Source organism: Triturus cristatus, chromosome 3_2, assembly GCF_964204655.1.
Source record: "Triturus cristatus chromosome 3_2, aTriCri1.1, whole genome shotgun sequence".
Classification (NCBI taxonomy): domain Eukaryota; kingdom Metazoa; phylum Chordata; class Amphibia; order Caudata; family Salamandridae; genus Triturus; species Triturus cristatus.
In genome coordinates, this window is record NC_140584.1 from 72,062,092 (window position 1) to 72,075,929 (window position 13,838).

General features: G+C 41.7%; 1 protein-coding gene across 6 annotated transcripts in view; it reads right to left on the reverse strand.

Annotated features, from left to right (window-relative positions):
* GRAMD1B (GRAM domain containing 1B) overlaps positions 1 to 13,838 on the reverse strand; it is a 950,052-nt gene that overhangs the window by 82,656 nt on the left and 853,558 nt on the right. The gene's annotated exons all lie outside the window — the stretch shown is intronic.

Here is a 13,838-nt window from a genome sequence, read left to right on the forward strand (position 1 = left end):
TGGAGGGAGCTAGAAAGATTTCTCCAGAAAGGGTGAAAGCCATCTTACAGATGAATCTGCTCCGAAGTCAAAAGGAACTCAGAATGTTTTTGGGAATGATTGGCTACTCCAGACAATGGATACCAAACATTTTCATAAAGGCAAAACCTCTACTGAGGTTGACACATGTGTCGAATCCGATACCATGGGACAACAAATGTACAAAAGTATTCCTAGAACTGAAAGAAAAATTGGGTTGTGCCCCAGCACTAAGAATGCCTCATTATATGAAAAATGTCACTTTATTTTGCAGCAAGAGAGATGGGCGGGCTCTCTCAGTGTTGATACAAATGCATGGTGGAGCTTGAAAGCCTATAGCTTATTTTCCCACTACACTTGATCCTGTAGCGGCAGGTCTCCCCGGTTGCCTAAAAGCGGTAGCCACAGTAAGTACTAGTTTGGAGATGAGTGAAAATATAGTTAACTGTTATGGTCCCACACTCTGTGGAGCTATTGAAAAGAACTAAAACGCAGTACATGACTCATAACAGATTGACCCATTATGAGCAGAGTAATTTATACGCAGACAATTTCACATTAAAAAGTTGTAGAATCTTTAATCCTTCAACATTATTGCCCGTTAACTGAAACTGATGATAAATGTGATGAATATGACCACGATTGCCTAGATGTCACAGAATTGTGCACCAGACCCCGTCCCAAAATTAAGGATTAATCTCTAATTGAGCCCGACCATGTGTTATTTGTGGTTGGATCATGCCTAAGAGGAAACGATGGTACACTGAGAGCAGCACATGCCGTGTGCACCATACATTATGTTATAGCAGCATTATGGCTTCAAACATTATTCTCCCGCAAGTTGACAAGTTAATTGCCCTCACCAGAGCCTGCAGTTTAACTGCAAAAATGAAAGTCCATGAATTTGGGCAGCTATGGTCTCAACGCGGTTTTCTTACTTCTGCAGGAATGCCAATACGGAATGGCGCCAAGTCAAGAACTTGTTAAAAGCATTACAATTGCCAGGAGAAATTGCTGTCATTGAATGTCCAGGTCACCAAAATGGAAGCGGATACGTTGCCATGGGCAACCGGTACGCTGATTCAGTAGCAAGGTATTGCGCACTGTTAGCTTGTTCTTTTATAGAAGCTTTCATATGTGAATCTAAGGGAGAGAGTTCATTTGCCATGTTGATGAAACTCACTGACACATGGGACAAACTGAAATGAGTACGGGAAATGTGTCCGAGGCAGAACAGAATAGATGGGTAAGAGGAGTATGTAAGAAAGATGCAAATGGTAATTGGATGTCAGCTGACAGGATGCCAGTGTTGCCCGATAGCTTCTTGTTTCCAATGACACAATAGTATTACATGGAACACATTTGGGGAGAGATGCCATGGTGAGACTATTCAGACAGAGTTAGTACAACCCCAGGTTCAAACTGTTTGCAGAAGAGATCTGCCATATGTGTAATATGCCAGCAACTAAATGCAAGGAAAAGAGCATGTCACTTTGACACACCTAGGGAGATCAGGCGGTCCTTTTAATAGAATGCAAATGGATTTTATCGAGATGCCTGTACATGACACGTTGAGATATATCCTCGTGACTGTCTATTTTTTTTAGATGGCTGGAAGCCTACCAGACGAGAAGAAATGGCTAATATTGGGAGAACTGATCCCTAGGTACGGCATGCCACCTTCTCCCGAGTCAGACAGAGGAACACACTTTAATAATGAAGGGATTTATGTGATCTGTACAGTATTACAGATTTAGGAAAGATAATATTGCAGTTACAGACCACAATCATCAGGCATTGTGGAACAAATTAATGGCATCCTCAAATCCAAATTGGCAAAAGTGTGTGCTTCGTCCTCCCTAAAGTGGCCAGATGCTTTACCTTTGGTGTTAATGAGCATTCAAAGTTCCCCAGACAGGATAATAGGACTATCACCACATGAAATCCTAATGAGCAGGGAGATGAGACTACCTGCCGTACCTGCAAATGCCCATGTCAATACTACATACGACATTGTCTTGGATTACTGTAAAGAACTGACTGATGTGGTTCATTCTGTCTCTCATTAGGTATCAGCGGCCACACCAGACTTCCACCAAGAAACATGCCATGGTCTCAATTCCTGGAGATTGGGTCATGTTCAAAAAGGACGTTCAAAAGACTTGACGTGAACCCAGATGGAAAGGCCCCTTTCAAGTGATCTTGTCTACGAATACTGCTGTTAAGTGTGGTGGGGTTGCAAATTGGGATTCATGCTTCACACACTGAAAGAATGAGCAATCCAGAAGAAGTGCCCTTGGTATTTGATCCTAAAAGAAGAGCTTTGGTGGTCGCACTGCCAGAAGAGAGACCACCCAGACCAGCAGCACCTGTGCCAGTCCAGCCACTAAAAGAAGAAAGGAGTAAATATCAGCAAACAGAGAGACAAATGCAAGTGCCTGAATTGACACAAAGTGGCACTGTGATCTCTAACGAAAGTGAAGCAGATATCGAAATACAGGTTGAAAGTGCTCAAGCAGTGGTGCAAGGAGACTTAAATGACACAGGTGAAGGAACAAGCACTGGAGTAAGGAAAACAAATCGACAAACAGAGTCGCCAAAAAGTTATGAACACAAGAACCCAAGGAGGAGTATCTTAATCGCTCGCATCTCATTGATTATACCTGAAGAAGATGAGCCAGACACCGAAAGTGGTATAGATCCAAATCAACAAGTAATACAGAGATACAAATAAGCACAAGCGCCTTGTCGCAGATACTCTGAACCTGAATGGTTCTATTACGTGAACACTGCTCTGAATGTTACATTAGTAGACATGCGCAAAGTGAATCCTGAACTATTAGTCATCCTGATATCCAAAAGATATCTGAAACAAAGAAAACAAAATTGAAGTAAAAGAAGTCGAAAAGACAGTGAGTAAAGAAATTGAACTATCCCTGATAGGTTTATTATTTTAGTTAACAGTTTTACAGAAGACTAACCTAGGCCTGGGAAAAAGCTACAGACGAGTTAGGGATGATGTTTTAGAAGAAGAACACAGAGGAGGTTTAAGGATTTGTCTATTTGGAAATCTGAACTGCAGAAAGAGAAAAAAACAAAATATCCTAACTGTATCAAAGAAGCCATTCACTAAAACTACTGAACTAAGCTTTTGGTTGACTCATAGAGAATGTGTTGTATTAGAAATAAGTGTAAATATATCCTGGGATTGATTTGGTACTAACAGTTAAAATTATAACTATAGTACTAATGGGGTTTTACCTGACACCGGAGTCAAAACTCAAAGCAAAGAATTATACTAATACACATTGACATAAGAGGAAATTCTTTTAGTTATGCGTTTAAAGGCATAAAAAAGGACGAATATACTACCAACCTTTATTCTAGATTAGTTAAAGAGTACACTAATGCTATGGATGTAAAGGATTGTCATGTTTGTGCTCATTTACCTACCTCGGTTTCTGAGGAGGATACATACTTTCACATACCTCTGTCTTATGCAGTTTCCTGTAGTATTTTCTATCATTAGTTTATAGATAAGGACATTTTGAATACTCTTATTCTAATCATGATTTAGTACTTTCTAGAGTACCCTAGATAGAAAGCATGAACTTACAAGCAAAGCAGAACCTATAGATAGTGTAAAAGCTTATAAAAACAATTTAACCTGTCTGATGCAACCTCTTTGGGTGAGGCCTGGTTGTAAGACATTGGGCCCTCGTCCGGAAGTGGCAGACTGGACAAGGACGGGTGTTACCTCATGGGGAGACCTATTCTCTGACTTGATCCTCTGTACGTTCAAAAGCTTGATGCATCTCTCACACACCAATTACACAAGGTATAGGGCAGGAAACACAATGAGCCTAAGATATCCAGACTCTTTCAAATACTACTCGTACATGGCTCTGACAAGAACAATGCTGTACAATTCAATACAACAGGATGGAACGCACCGTTTCACGGTGCTCAAGGCTTATTGGGATGGCGCACTCTCAACAACATTAACTGACAAACAATGGGATCAGTGTTTGGGAATCCCAAAGATTATCTTGATAAACGCTAGGCTCAAATACACACAATTTAATTATCTCCACCACACATATTACACCCCCACAGACTTGCACAGATGACGACACTGAGGCCACATTGATGCACATGGTGTGGTCGTGCCTGCGATTGATGATTTACTTGGAGGCAATAGCCGACAAACTCACTGAGGTCACAGGCAAGATGATTGCGCTGGACGGCCCACACTTTCTGTTAGGTATCATATCACGAACGGCAAAACGTAACACCCTAAATAAATTCTTGGATCTGGCATTGTTGATAGCTAAGCGGAGGTTAGCTAGTGCTGGAAGTCGCATGTAGCCCCTCCCACTCAAATGTGGCTTGGGTGACCTGCGTAGAGCCCTCATAGCCAATCTTGAGATTTCCCATGGGAACGTTCCAGGCCACCCAATTACAACCATCCCCCCAAATTGGAAAGCTTATCTTACGGCAATTAAGACGAAGCTAACAGGCACTCCCAAATGACTGCCGGATTTATAGTGTGCTGCTGCAGGAATGGCCATTAGGTGGGGGACACAATTCACTGGAAACTGCCCTGTCACCCGGATATACCCTCCACCCCACCCCCTAACATCACGCCCCCACATAGGGCATACTCAAGATCCGTCAATGCTTTGGCGCTCTTATGCCACATCCTCACCCTGTACATGCACAGCAAAGGTCCGTAGCTACCCACTCGGAAAAAGATGGACGCAAAATGCACACAAAGACTCTCACTCTATTTAACTGTTGTTTGCAATATTTGCAAATGCAACTTTTTCTCCTGAATACTTAATGTATTGAATGTACGGGGTAGTACTGAACTCTGTACTGTTACTGCATTCATGCTACTGTTAACGTTATTACAGGGTTATATGTTATATTGCTGCTATGCGATATGGTCTACTCCCACTGTAGACAGAGTTCTGTATGTTTATTTGAAAATCAATAAAGAAATATTCAAAAAAAGAAAATGAAAGGGATATGGGAATGTATGACATTATACATGATGAGTACATGAAATCTCTAAAATATAGGGGGATAAAAAGAAAATGACAGGACTCAATTTTTGACGAATGTGCATTCTGAAAAAAATTTGCATGTTAAACCTTATTGAGTGAGGATTTAAAAATCATCAAAAGGAAGGAACTGATAAATTCAAAATTTTTCATGAAAATTGACCTGGGTTAACATTGAAGAAAATGGGCCCAACATTAGAAAATGTGTTTAACCTCGTCATACCCATAGAGAAAAACATAGAAAGCTTTAAAAAAAAATGATAAGGAAAGCATGCAGCTTTAAATCGAAGGAGAAGATGCTTTCCTGAACGTATAAAACAAACGTGCAGCTTAAATAAAGTAGTATGCCCTCATATCTAATGTGCTTCTACAACTAGGCTTGAAAATGTATTTTGATTTCTGTTTGACATAGAATAAAATGCCTTTTAGAAACTGCTCACCTATTCATCTGACTGTAAAATCATTCATCACTTTAAAATGCACTGCATTAAGAGAAATGTATTTATCTGCTTGGTCACACCATATCATTTCCTCATTTCACTAAACAATACAAGTAATGTTAAGCTTACCGAAGATATTGTTTTGCATGATCTAATCAAGAGTTTACTAATAGAAATGTGTTGCTGCTTTAGACTAGCCCTTTGTCCACACAATGGTATACTGACAACAGCTAACAGAAAACGGCATGCAAAGGTTCTCAAGAGAACCTTTCTTCGTATCTAGTGCGAGACATTTAGAAACTTTGCGATAACTGCTCACCTTAACTGTGCTGAGTGTTGCAATAATGTTTTATGTTTTCATATATATGTGTTTCGAGCTAGAGATTATATATATTTTCCATTGCAACCCTATGCTTCGATTCCTCTATGCTTTATGCATCGTTTTCTCTGATTCTTGCCCAGATTGCTGTAGGCAACAGCTAACGGTTATTTTCCCTTTTACTCTGACCCTTTTGCAGGGAGACTTTCTCCTGATGTTGATCATAGCTACTGCTGTGGTAATTTTCTTTTGATTTTCTAACAGTTGCTACTGCAACTTGTTGGGGAACTTGTCTGACTTTTCAGGAACTACTCTTAATGGGGGGGTTCCTTCTTTGACTAACTAAGCTGCTCCAGAATCTTGCTTTTTTCCAAAAGAACTCTTTCTGGGTTCTTATTTAGGTTAGGACTCTTAGATTAAGATAGGGACTATTTCCTTCATGAAACACTTTGTCTATTTTATGCCGACTCAAACAAAACCTTTTTTTGATAATTCCTTATTGGACTAATCTGAATAAAAACAAGAAAATTAATACTAATCTCTTAATGAGAGTAAAAGCTTTGCAACAATACCAAACCTCTCATCATTGACTGAACATTAGGATACTGAAAGTTAATGACTATTTCTAAAGCAATTTATTACAACTCCAGTGTATCACAATGGCAAAGATCCAGAGGACGTCAAAAATAGGAGGCCATTGTTGTAAATGCTTTGGGTTTGCACTGGTCATCAATTGGCCCCCCCAAATTTTGAGCACTGACAAATGCGAGGAGGCATTTTTGCCTTTGGATTGCCAAAGATAGTCAACAATGCTTGATGATCTGTCACAAGCGTGAAGGGCATCCCATACAAGAATATGTCGAAATGTTCACAAGCCCACACCACTGCTGAGCTTTCTTTCTCAGCTTGTGAATAAGCATGTTCAGTTTGGGACAAACTTTGACTTGCATATGCCACAATACATCTGCATTTGGGTGTCTGCTGTGCTGTGCAAGGATGACGCCTAATCCGACCAGGCTAACGTCAACAATACCTCAGTATGAATCTCTGGATTAGAGTATTCCCATTTCAGTAGCATTCTAAACAGCTTGTTTGATTTTCTGAAAGCTCTGCTTGCGTTCATGTGACCAGAGAAAAGAAACATTATTTTTTCGTCACGTCTCTTAATGGCGCAATGACAGTGGCAAAGTCTTATATGTATCTAGAGCAATAACTGGCCATGCCAAGCAATCAACGTAACATGGGGGACTGACAGTTGACAACACTTGCACTTTAGTTGGATCGGGTGTCATGCCCCCATCAGAAAAGAAATGGCCAAAGAATATTTACTTTGTTTTATGAAACTCGCATTTATCAGCATTCAAAGTTAAACTGGCATCAGCGGGCAACTGGCACACTTGCGTGAAAGCTTTGACGTGCTCCTTCTGTGTAGCTCGAAACTAATATGTCATCACAATAATTGAGAGCATTCATGACAAACTGTATGGTACGTCGAATTACATCTTGGAATAGCTCCTTAAGCGATGACACACCAAATCTTAGTCTTTTATAACGGAACAGACCAAAATCTGTAGAAAAGGTTGTAAAGCACCTGCAATTTTCGTTGAGTTCCAACTCACGATATCCTTTGTTCAGATCAATGCAAGAGAATACTTTCCCACCATTCAATTGTATAATCATGTCGGCAATGTGCAGACCAGTATGTCATTCTCTTTCAATTGCCTTGTTCTTTTGACGCATATCCACGCAGATGAGTACAACTCTTTCACTGTTCTTTTTAGGTACTATCACAATGGGAGAAACCCATTGGAGTTGGACCAGTGGAACGCTCAATTATATCAAGTTTGAGTCAAAGTTTGTTTTTATCAGCTTCCTGTACGTGAAAGGCAATTTGTCTGTGTCTTTGAGCAATAGGACTGACGTCCTCATTAATGGACTTTAAGTTTTCCCAACCCATGAAACAAAGAAGGGAACTGACTTACTATTTCGTGATGAGCATTCATGTTATAGTTCATGAATATCAGTCCCATATCCACAGCTGTGCGAAGTGCACAGGTGCTTGACCCCGTACCTTGGCACATGAATGGGTGCATGTACTTTTGTTTTCTTATGCTTCATTGTTGCTACAAATGAACCTTGACTTTTTAGTGGCGTTGATGCAGCCCACGTATACACTTTCATTTTAGATGGCGCAAGTCGGGGGAATGGAGACAGCTCATTATATTTCTCACCAGGCATAATATTTACTGATACACCACTATCATTAATGAAAGGTATCGAGCAACCTCTGACTTTTAATGTGATTTTCGGACAATGTTTAAATGACGTTGGTGCTGTGTCATGTCGACTCTTCTTGGACAAGTATTTTTCCTCACATGCAGCCAGTCCAACATGCGTACGTTTCTCTGAGGTAAACATTGACATGGCACAACCATCTTCTTCACTTTCACTTGACATTGATATGGAAGAACTGTTTGATGTAGATTTAGATGTCGATCGATTTAGTTTGGTGTCAACTTGCCACAGTTGATATAGTCACTTGGCCTTATCTGAGTGCCTAGAAAGTCGCTTCTGGAACGGTCATGAGGCCATTTGGTCTTCGCACCGGGACACACTACCTTTTCCTTTGCCTTGCAAACCATTACAAAATGGTTCTCCTTCCCACAGCCTTTGCAGATTTGATCAATAGCGGGACATTTACTTTTGTGTAGAAATGAAAATCTGCATCTGGAGCAAAACGCATTTTTCTGTGGAGAATTCACTCTGTGTCCTTCGGCCTTTGGGTTACTTTTAACATTCATGAATGACTCACTCTGGGTACCTCCGGCCTCCATGTCAGCAGCTTGGCTGTCAGCACACTGTTCACCTCTGGCAGCCATTAGAACTTGCTACAGACTAAGAGTTCCTCTCAGCATTCATCCTCTGAACAAATCTGACATGCATTTGTCAATCACTCTAAGGCGTATAGCTTCCTCATCATTAAATTAATTGAACTTACAGTGATTGATGAGCGTGTCCAGTTTCTCAACAAATAAATCGAAGGTCCCACCGGCTTTCTGTCATTCTTGACTGAAGGTGTACCTTTTGTAATCCACATTTGGTATTTTATTGAATTTGAGATTCAAGGCAGCTTTGATATGACTGTATGTAATTTTGTCAGCTCACAGCATTTTCTTTATGACTTCTTTTACACTGTCACCCGCAAGATTCTTGAGGTACTTGATAATTTTCATCTTATCTACTTCTTCAATCGCATCAATGACATCATCAAATTTCTTTATCTAGGCAGTCCATCTGTTGCCAATACTCAGCTTTTTGTCAGTATCGAATGGCGGTGGTGGCTTCAAGAAGGCCGCGGCATTGTAACCATTGTTGGAACTTACTGATGTGGAGAGTAGAGTTCTTTCCGACGCTGCTTGATGATCTTGTTTATGCAAACCATCTCTGAGGCCTTGCAACTTGCTGGCCTCTGGATAATCTTTGATAGTGGCAAAAAACTTGACCCCTTTCTTAGTCTCCATTGGGAAAGCAAAATGTCACGATTCAGATCGACACTCTCGGCTGCCTGGACTTCAGAGATCCTTGGAGTTGTTCTGAGCCCCTCTCGGCAGCTCTAGTGGGGGTGTTGCTTTGGGTATGGATGGCTCTGCAAGAACAACCCCGGGAGCTCCCTCTGGGGTCACTCCCTCCAGCGCTGTGGCATGATGTGACTTTTTAATTCGTACAGGTAAGCAGAAGACCGTTTCTTGTATAAGTTTGCCTTTAGTCGCCCCTTTGTGTTGTCTGAAACCTGAATGATCTATGCCTCGCAGCACTTCTGTTCACAGGGTTATCTTGCAATTTGCTGTTCTTCCAAAACCTGGTTGCATCCGTCTATAATCCGAATGTATGCCTTTGAGAAACAGATTAGCGCAGTACTTTACTTTGAGGCGTCCAAGCAGATTTTCGGCCACCGGTGTACAGACTTCTCAGTGAAGCTTTCATTAACTTCAAATGCTTTACACGGAATTGGGGCTGCGCTTTGACTTCAGATATGTCAAACGTTAATTCCGCACTTCGACGGAGGCACACATGGCACGCACGAACAGTTTGCTGGACCATGGCAAACTCTCTGGGAGAGCAATGTCGAACTTTGGGTTACTCATTCCCTTCTCAGTCAGTCAAAAGGTCTTTATTTCAATTTATATCATAAAAGACATGCTATACATATAAAACAAAATCCATAATAAATTGTCCTAGTATAGTCCATAAAATCCATAAATAAATACATACTAAAAACAAAATAAAAAGTTATTAAATACAATACAAAGACTCACGACTGATGCAATCAATAACCGCTAAAAAAAAAAAAATAAGAACAAATTTCATAATATAATGAACAATATGCTAAACCACCTGCAACATTATGTGTACTACTGAATTATAAACTCAAATTACGGGTCCGAATTGACCAAGCCCAACTAACAAATTTAGATACCCCTATGGCAATATACTTAGTGGTGTCAGATTTTAGGATTCGACTGGCAACCTGTGCTGATCTTGTTCCCAGTGAACGGCATACAGGCTTAGCCATACACATCTAGGTTGAGTGTACATTGGACAACAAAAAAGGAAGTGATCAGCAGTTTCTACCTCCTCCACACAAAAGGGACATTTATCACTGCCACATAGATTCCATGAACTCGTTACCCCACGAAGATGGGAGGGAGCCAACTCTTAACTGATGATACAATTTGCGATCAGATGGCTTTGTTATGATGTCCCAATATTCATCATAAGTGGGGACATCCTTGATGACAAGGAATAATACTGTCATGGGGCCACCCAGAGCAGCTGCTAATCTCTTTTCCTTAATCTTACACCAATAGATTTCTTTAAAAAGCTTCTTTGAGGGGAAAACAGCAGTAACAGGATCAACCCATAAGGACCCTAATCCCTTCTCATCACCAGTTGTAGCGTCTGCCCCAGCATAACTACTCACCAATGACTATGCCACACATGGAGCTTAGTATAACACATCTTTATTTCTCTGCGTACAACTGCAAACTCATCAGTCTAAACCTGCATGCACTTCAGTATGCTCTAATGCTTACGTCACATCACAGAGCCACAAGGGTTCCACTATTACAATCTCATACAACACTTCAACTACCTCCTCACAAATATACATATTGGACTAAAATGCCTGCACAATGATGAACTACCTACGAAAAGAATGACAAGTCTGTATTATCAAACAAATGTATTTTTCTACTGAATTCTTCATACTTAATTACCCAAAATGCCAGAAAACTCTAATAAAATACATATTCGAAGGAAAGAGGTATGAAATGCAGTTCAGTCCATGTAGGTAGCAAAAAGATGTACTAAATTGAAACTCAGATTGAATTTAGTCTGGAATCAGAGCAATAAGTCTTTGTTACAGTAGGAAAGTGCCCCTACTTTTTGCGTGATATTCCATGCAACTTTGACTGGAAGTGCAGTGGGTTCCTGCTAACCAGGTCCCTAGTGTTAGATCTTTCCCAACATTGTACAATGTTATCCCCAATCATCAATACCTTTAGCTATCCCTCTAAGTCCCTAGTAAGTGGTAGCCCTGGTACCCAGGGCAAGGATCCTAAAGAGGGCCCTTAAGGGCTGCAGCATGTATTGTGCCACACTGAGGGACCCCTCACCAAACACATACAGACTGCCATTGCAGGCTGCATGTCTTGGTGCAGACAAAAGTGAAAACACGACATGGCACACATCCCTGTGTGTCATGCCCTCAAACCGTGCATGCAGAAAAGGTAAGTCACCCATACAGCAGGCCTAAGGCCCTAAGGCAGGGTGCACCATACTACATGTGTGGACATACCTGCATGGAAAGATATGCCCCTGTGCTGGTCAGTTTGATTGATGCCAGTACAAGTAACCAGGGAAGCCATTTTTAGTACATGTGCTGAACACTGGTGAAAACGAGTTCCCAATCTACATGACGGATTTACTGAAATCAAAGATGTCTGGTATCAAAATTCTTGTATGAATAAACACACACTGATTCCAGTGATGGATATATTAATACATGCACACGAAGGGCACCTTAGAGGTCCCCTGAAAACCTATCAACTACTAGTATGCTGAGCGACTGGTCTTAGCCAGCCTGCAACCACAGACACATTTCTGACCCCAAGGACAGGAACAAAGCCTGCCTGGGCAGATGGTGTTTACACCCCCTCCCACAGGATGAACTGTGAACTAGCATTCTAAGGAAGGGGGCTTAAGAGAGCCCACCGCCTTTGGTATGCAAGTCTGGCTTCCTGGACTACCTGAAGTGAATGTGAGATTTCAATGTCAGCCATCTTTGTGACTGCAAACTTAAGAACTTTGGGACATGGTTATGCCCACTTCCCATGAGAAGTAGTCTTAAAGGGGGCTTAGTGACGCCAGCGGTAAGTAGCCCATTGGCTACTACCTTACACTCCCCTATCCCCCCTAAAACCAGTATTTAGGGGAGCCCCTGGCACCAGGAAATCTGATTCTATCGACCCAAAAGAAGAAGGACCGAAGAGCTGCGAAAACCAAGCAGTGAAACAGAAGCAACTGACTTGGCGCCAACCCTGTCGGCCCGTTTGCCTATTATTGACAATTGCACCAAAGTCATCTTACCCTGCAAGCTGCTGAGCCTCCACAGCCTGGGAGGATGGAAAACACATCTTCTAATACTCAGGAACTCCCGTGGAGCAATGGAGCTGTTCCACTGCAGGCACCCCAAAAAAGAACTGAGAGGACTCTGTACCGCAAAGACCCAACACTGGAAAGCACCACTGCAACCGAGCCGCATAGCTCTACTTTAAGTTGGCCAATGGTGCCAGCGTGATCCCCAGCCCCTCCAGACCCAAAACACACCTTGGGTTATTCAACTGTGGACTTCCTGCCACCGCCAGCAGCCTCTGTGTGCAGGCCCCCTCTACTGCGACTGACTACGGTGACGAAAACCCAACGCCTCAAGACACCTCTGCACCCCTCTATCCTGGCCGGAACAGAAATGGACCAAATGTGTCCCCATGTCCCTGAGTTTCATGAGGCCTGAGCCCTCATGTTGGGTCAGCTTGACTGGCCTCCCAGTCCAAACCTACAGCCTCATTTTGACCGGACAGCTCTCCATTGACGAACATTGGACACCCAACGCTGTATTGCACCATTGCACACAGCCGCCCTAATGCCGCTGGACGTGACCTTCTGGTGCTGCCTTGGACCTTGCCTCATACTCACCTTAAGTCCTGAGGATTGGTCTCTTAAGTCACTGCAAAGAACTTGTATGCAGTTATTGTGTTTCCTCTTATGAGATAACATTGACACCTATGAATATTGCAATAAGTGTCCATTTTTGAAACTTAAAAATATTTCTATCTCGAAAAGAACTTAACCGATCGTATTGATTCTGGTGGCTAAATATATATATATAGATAGGTGTTATTTTCATAACTGGTGTCGATCTCCTTATTGAGTCATGTGTACCATTTATTGACTGTGAATGTATAGCAGATGTCTAACATTCCTCTCTGATAAGTCTAAGTCTAAGGCTGTTTCACACTACCCTCTAGAAGAGCACTTTGGGATTGCTAGAGTAAGCCCCTGTCCACTCATGAGGGAATACCTGGGCTCTTTCTTGTACATTATATAAAGAGCCAGCTTCCTACACTTACAGGAAAGGGAACTATTTCTTGAGGCATATAAAAAAGTGATGGGTAGAATGCTTGAATTATTTCTCTGTGTCGTCTGAGACAGGAACATGCCATATGTAAATCATATCTGACGAAACCCCAAAAGGAACAGCCTTACCAAACTGCCAGACCAGGTCCATTCTGAATGGGAAAGCAAGTTCTGGCCTATTTGGGACTCGCAAGGAGGGGTCAGCATAAGTCCTAAGGACTTACGTCTGGTCATACCCATCAAATTTTGGCCGGTTCACTGAGGAAAATAAATTTGAAGGATGCAATGTTTCAATTAATC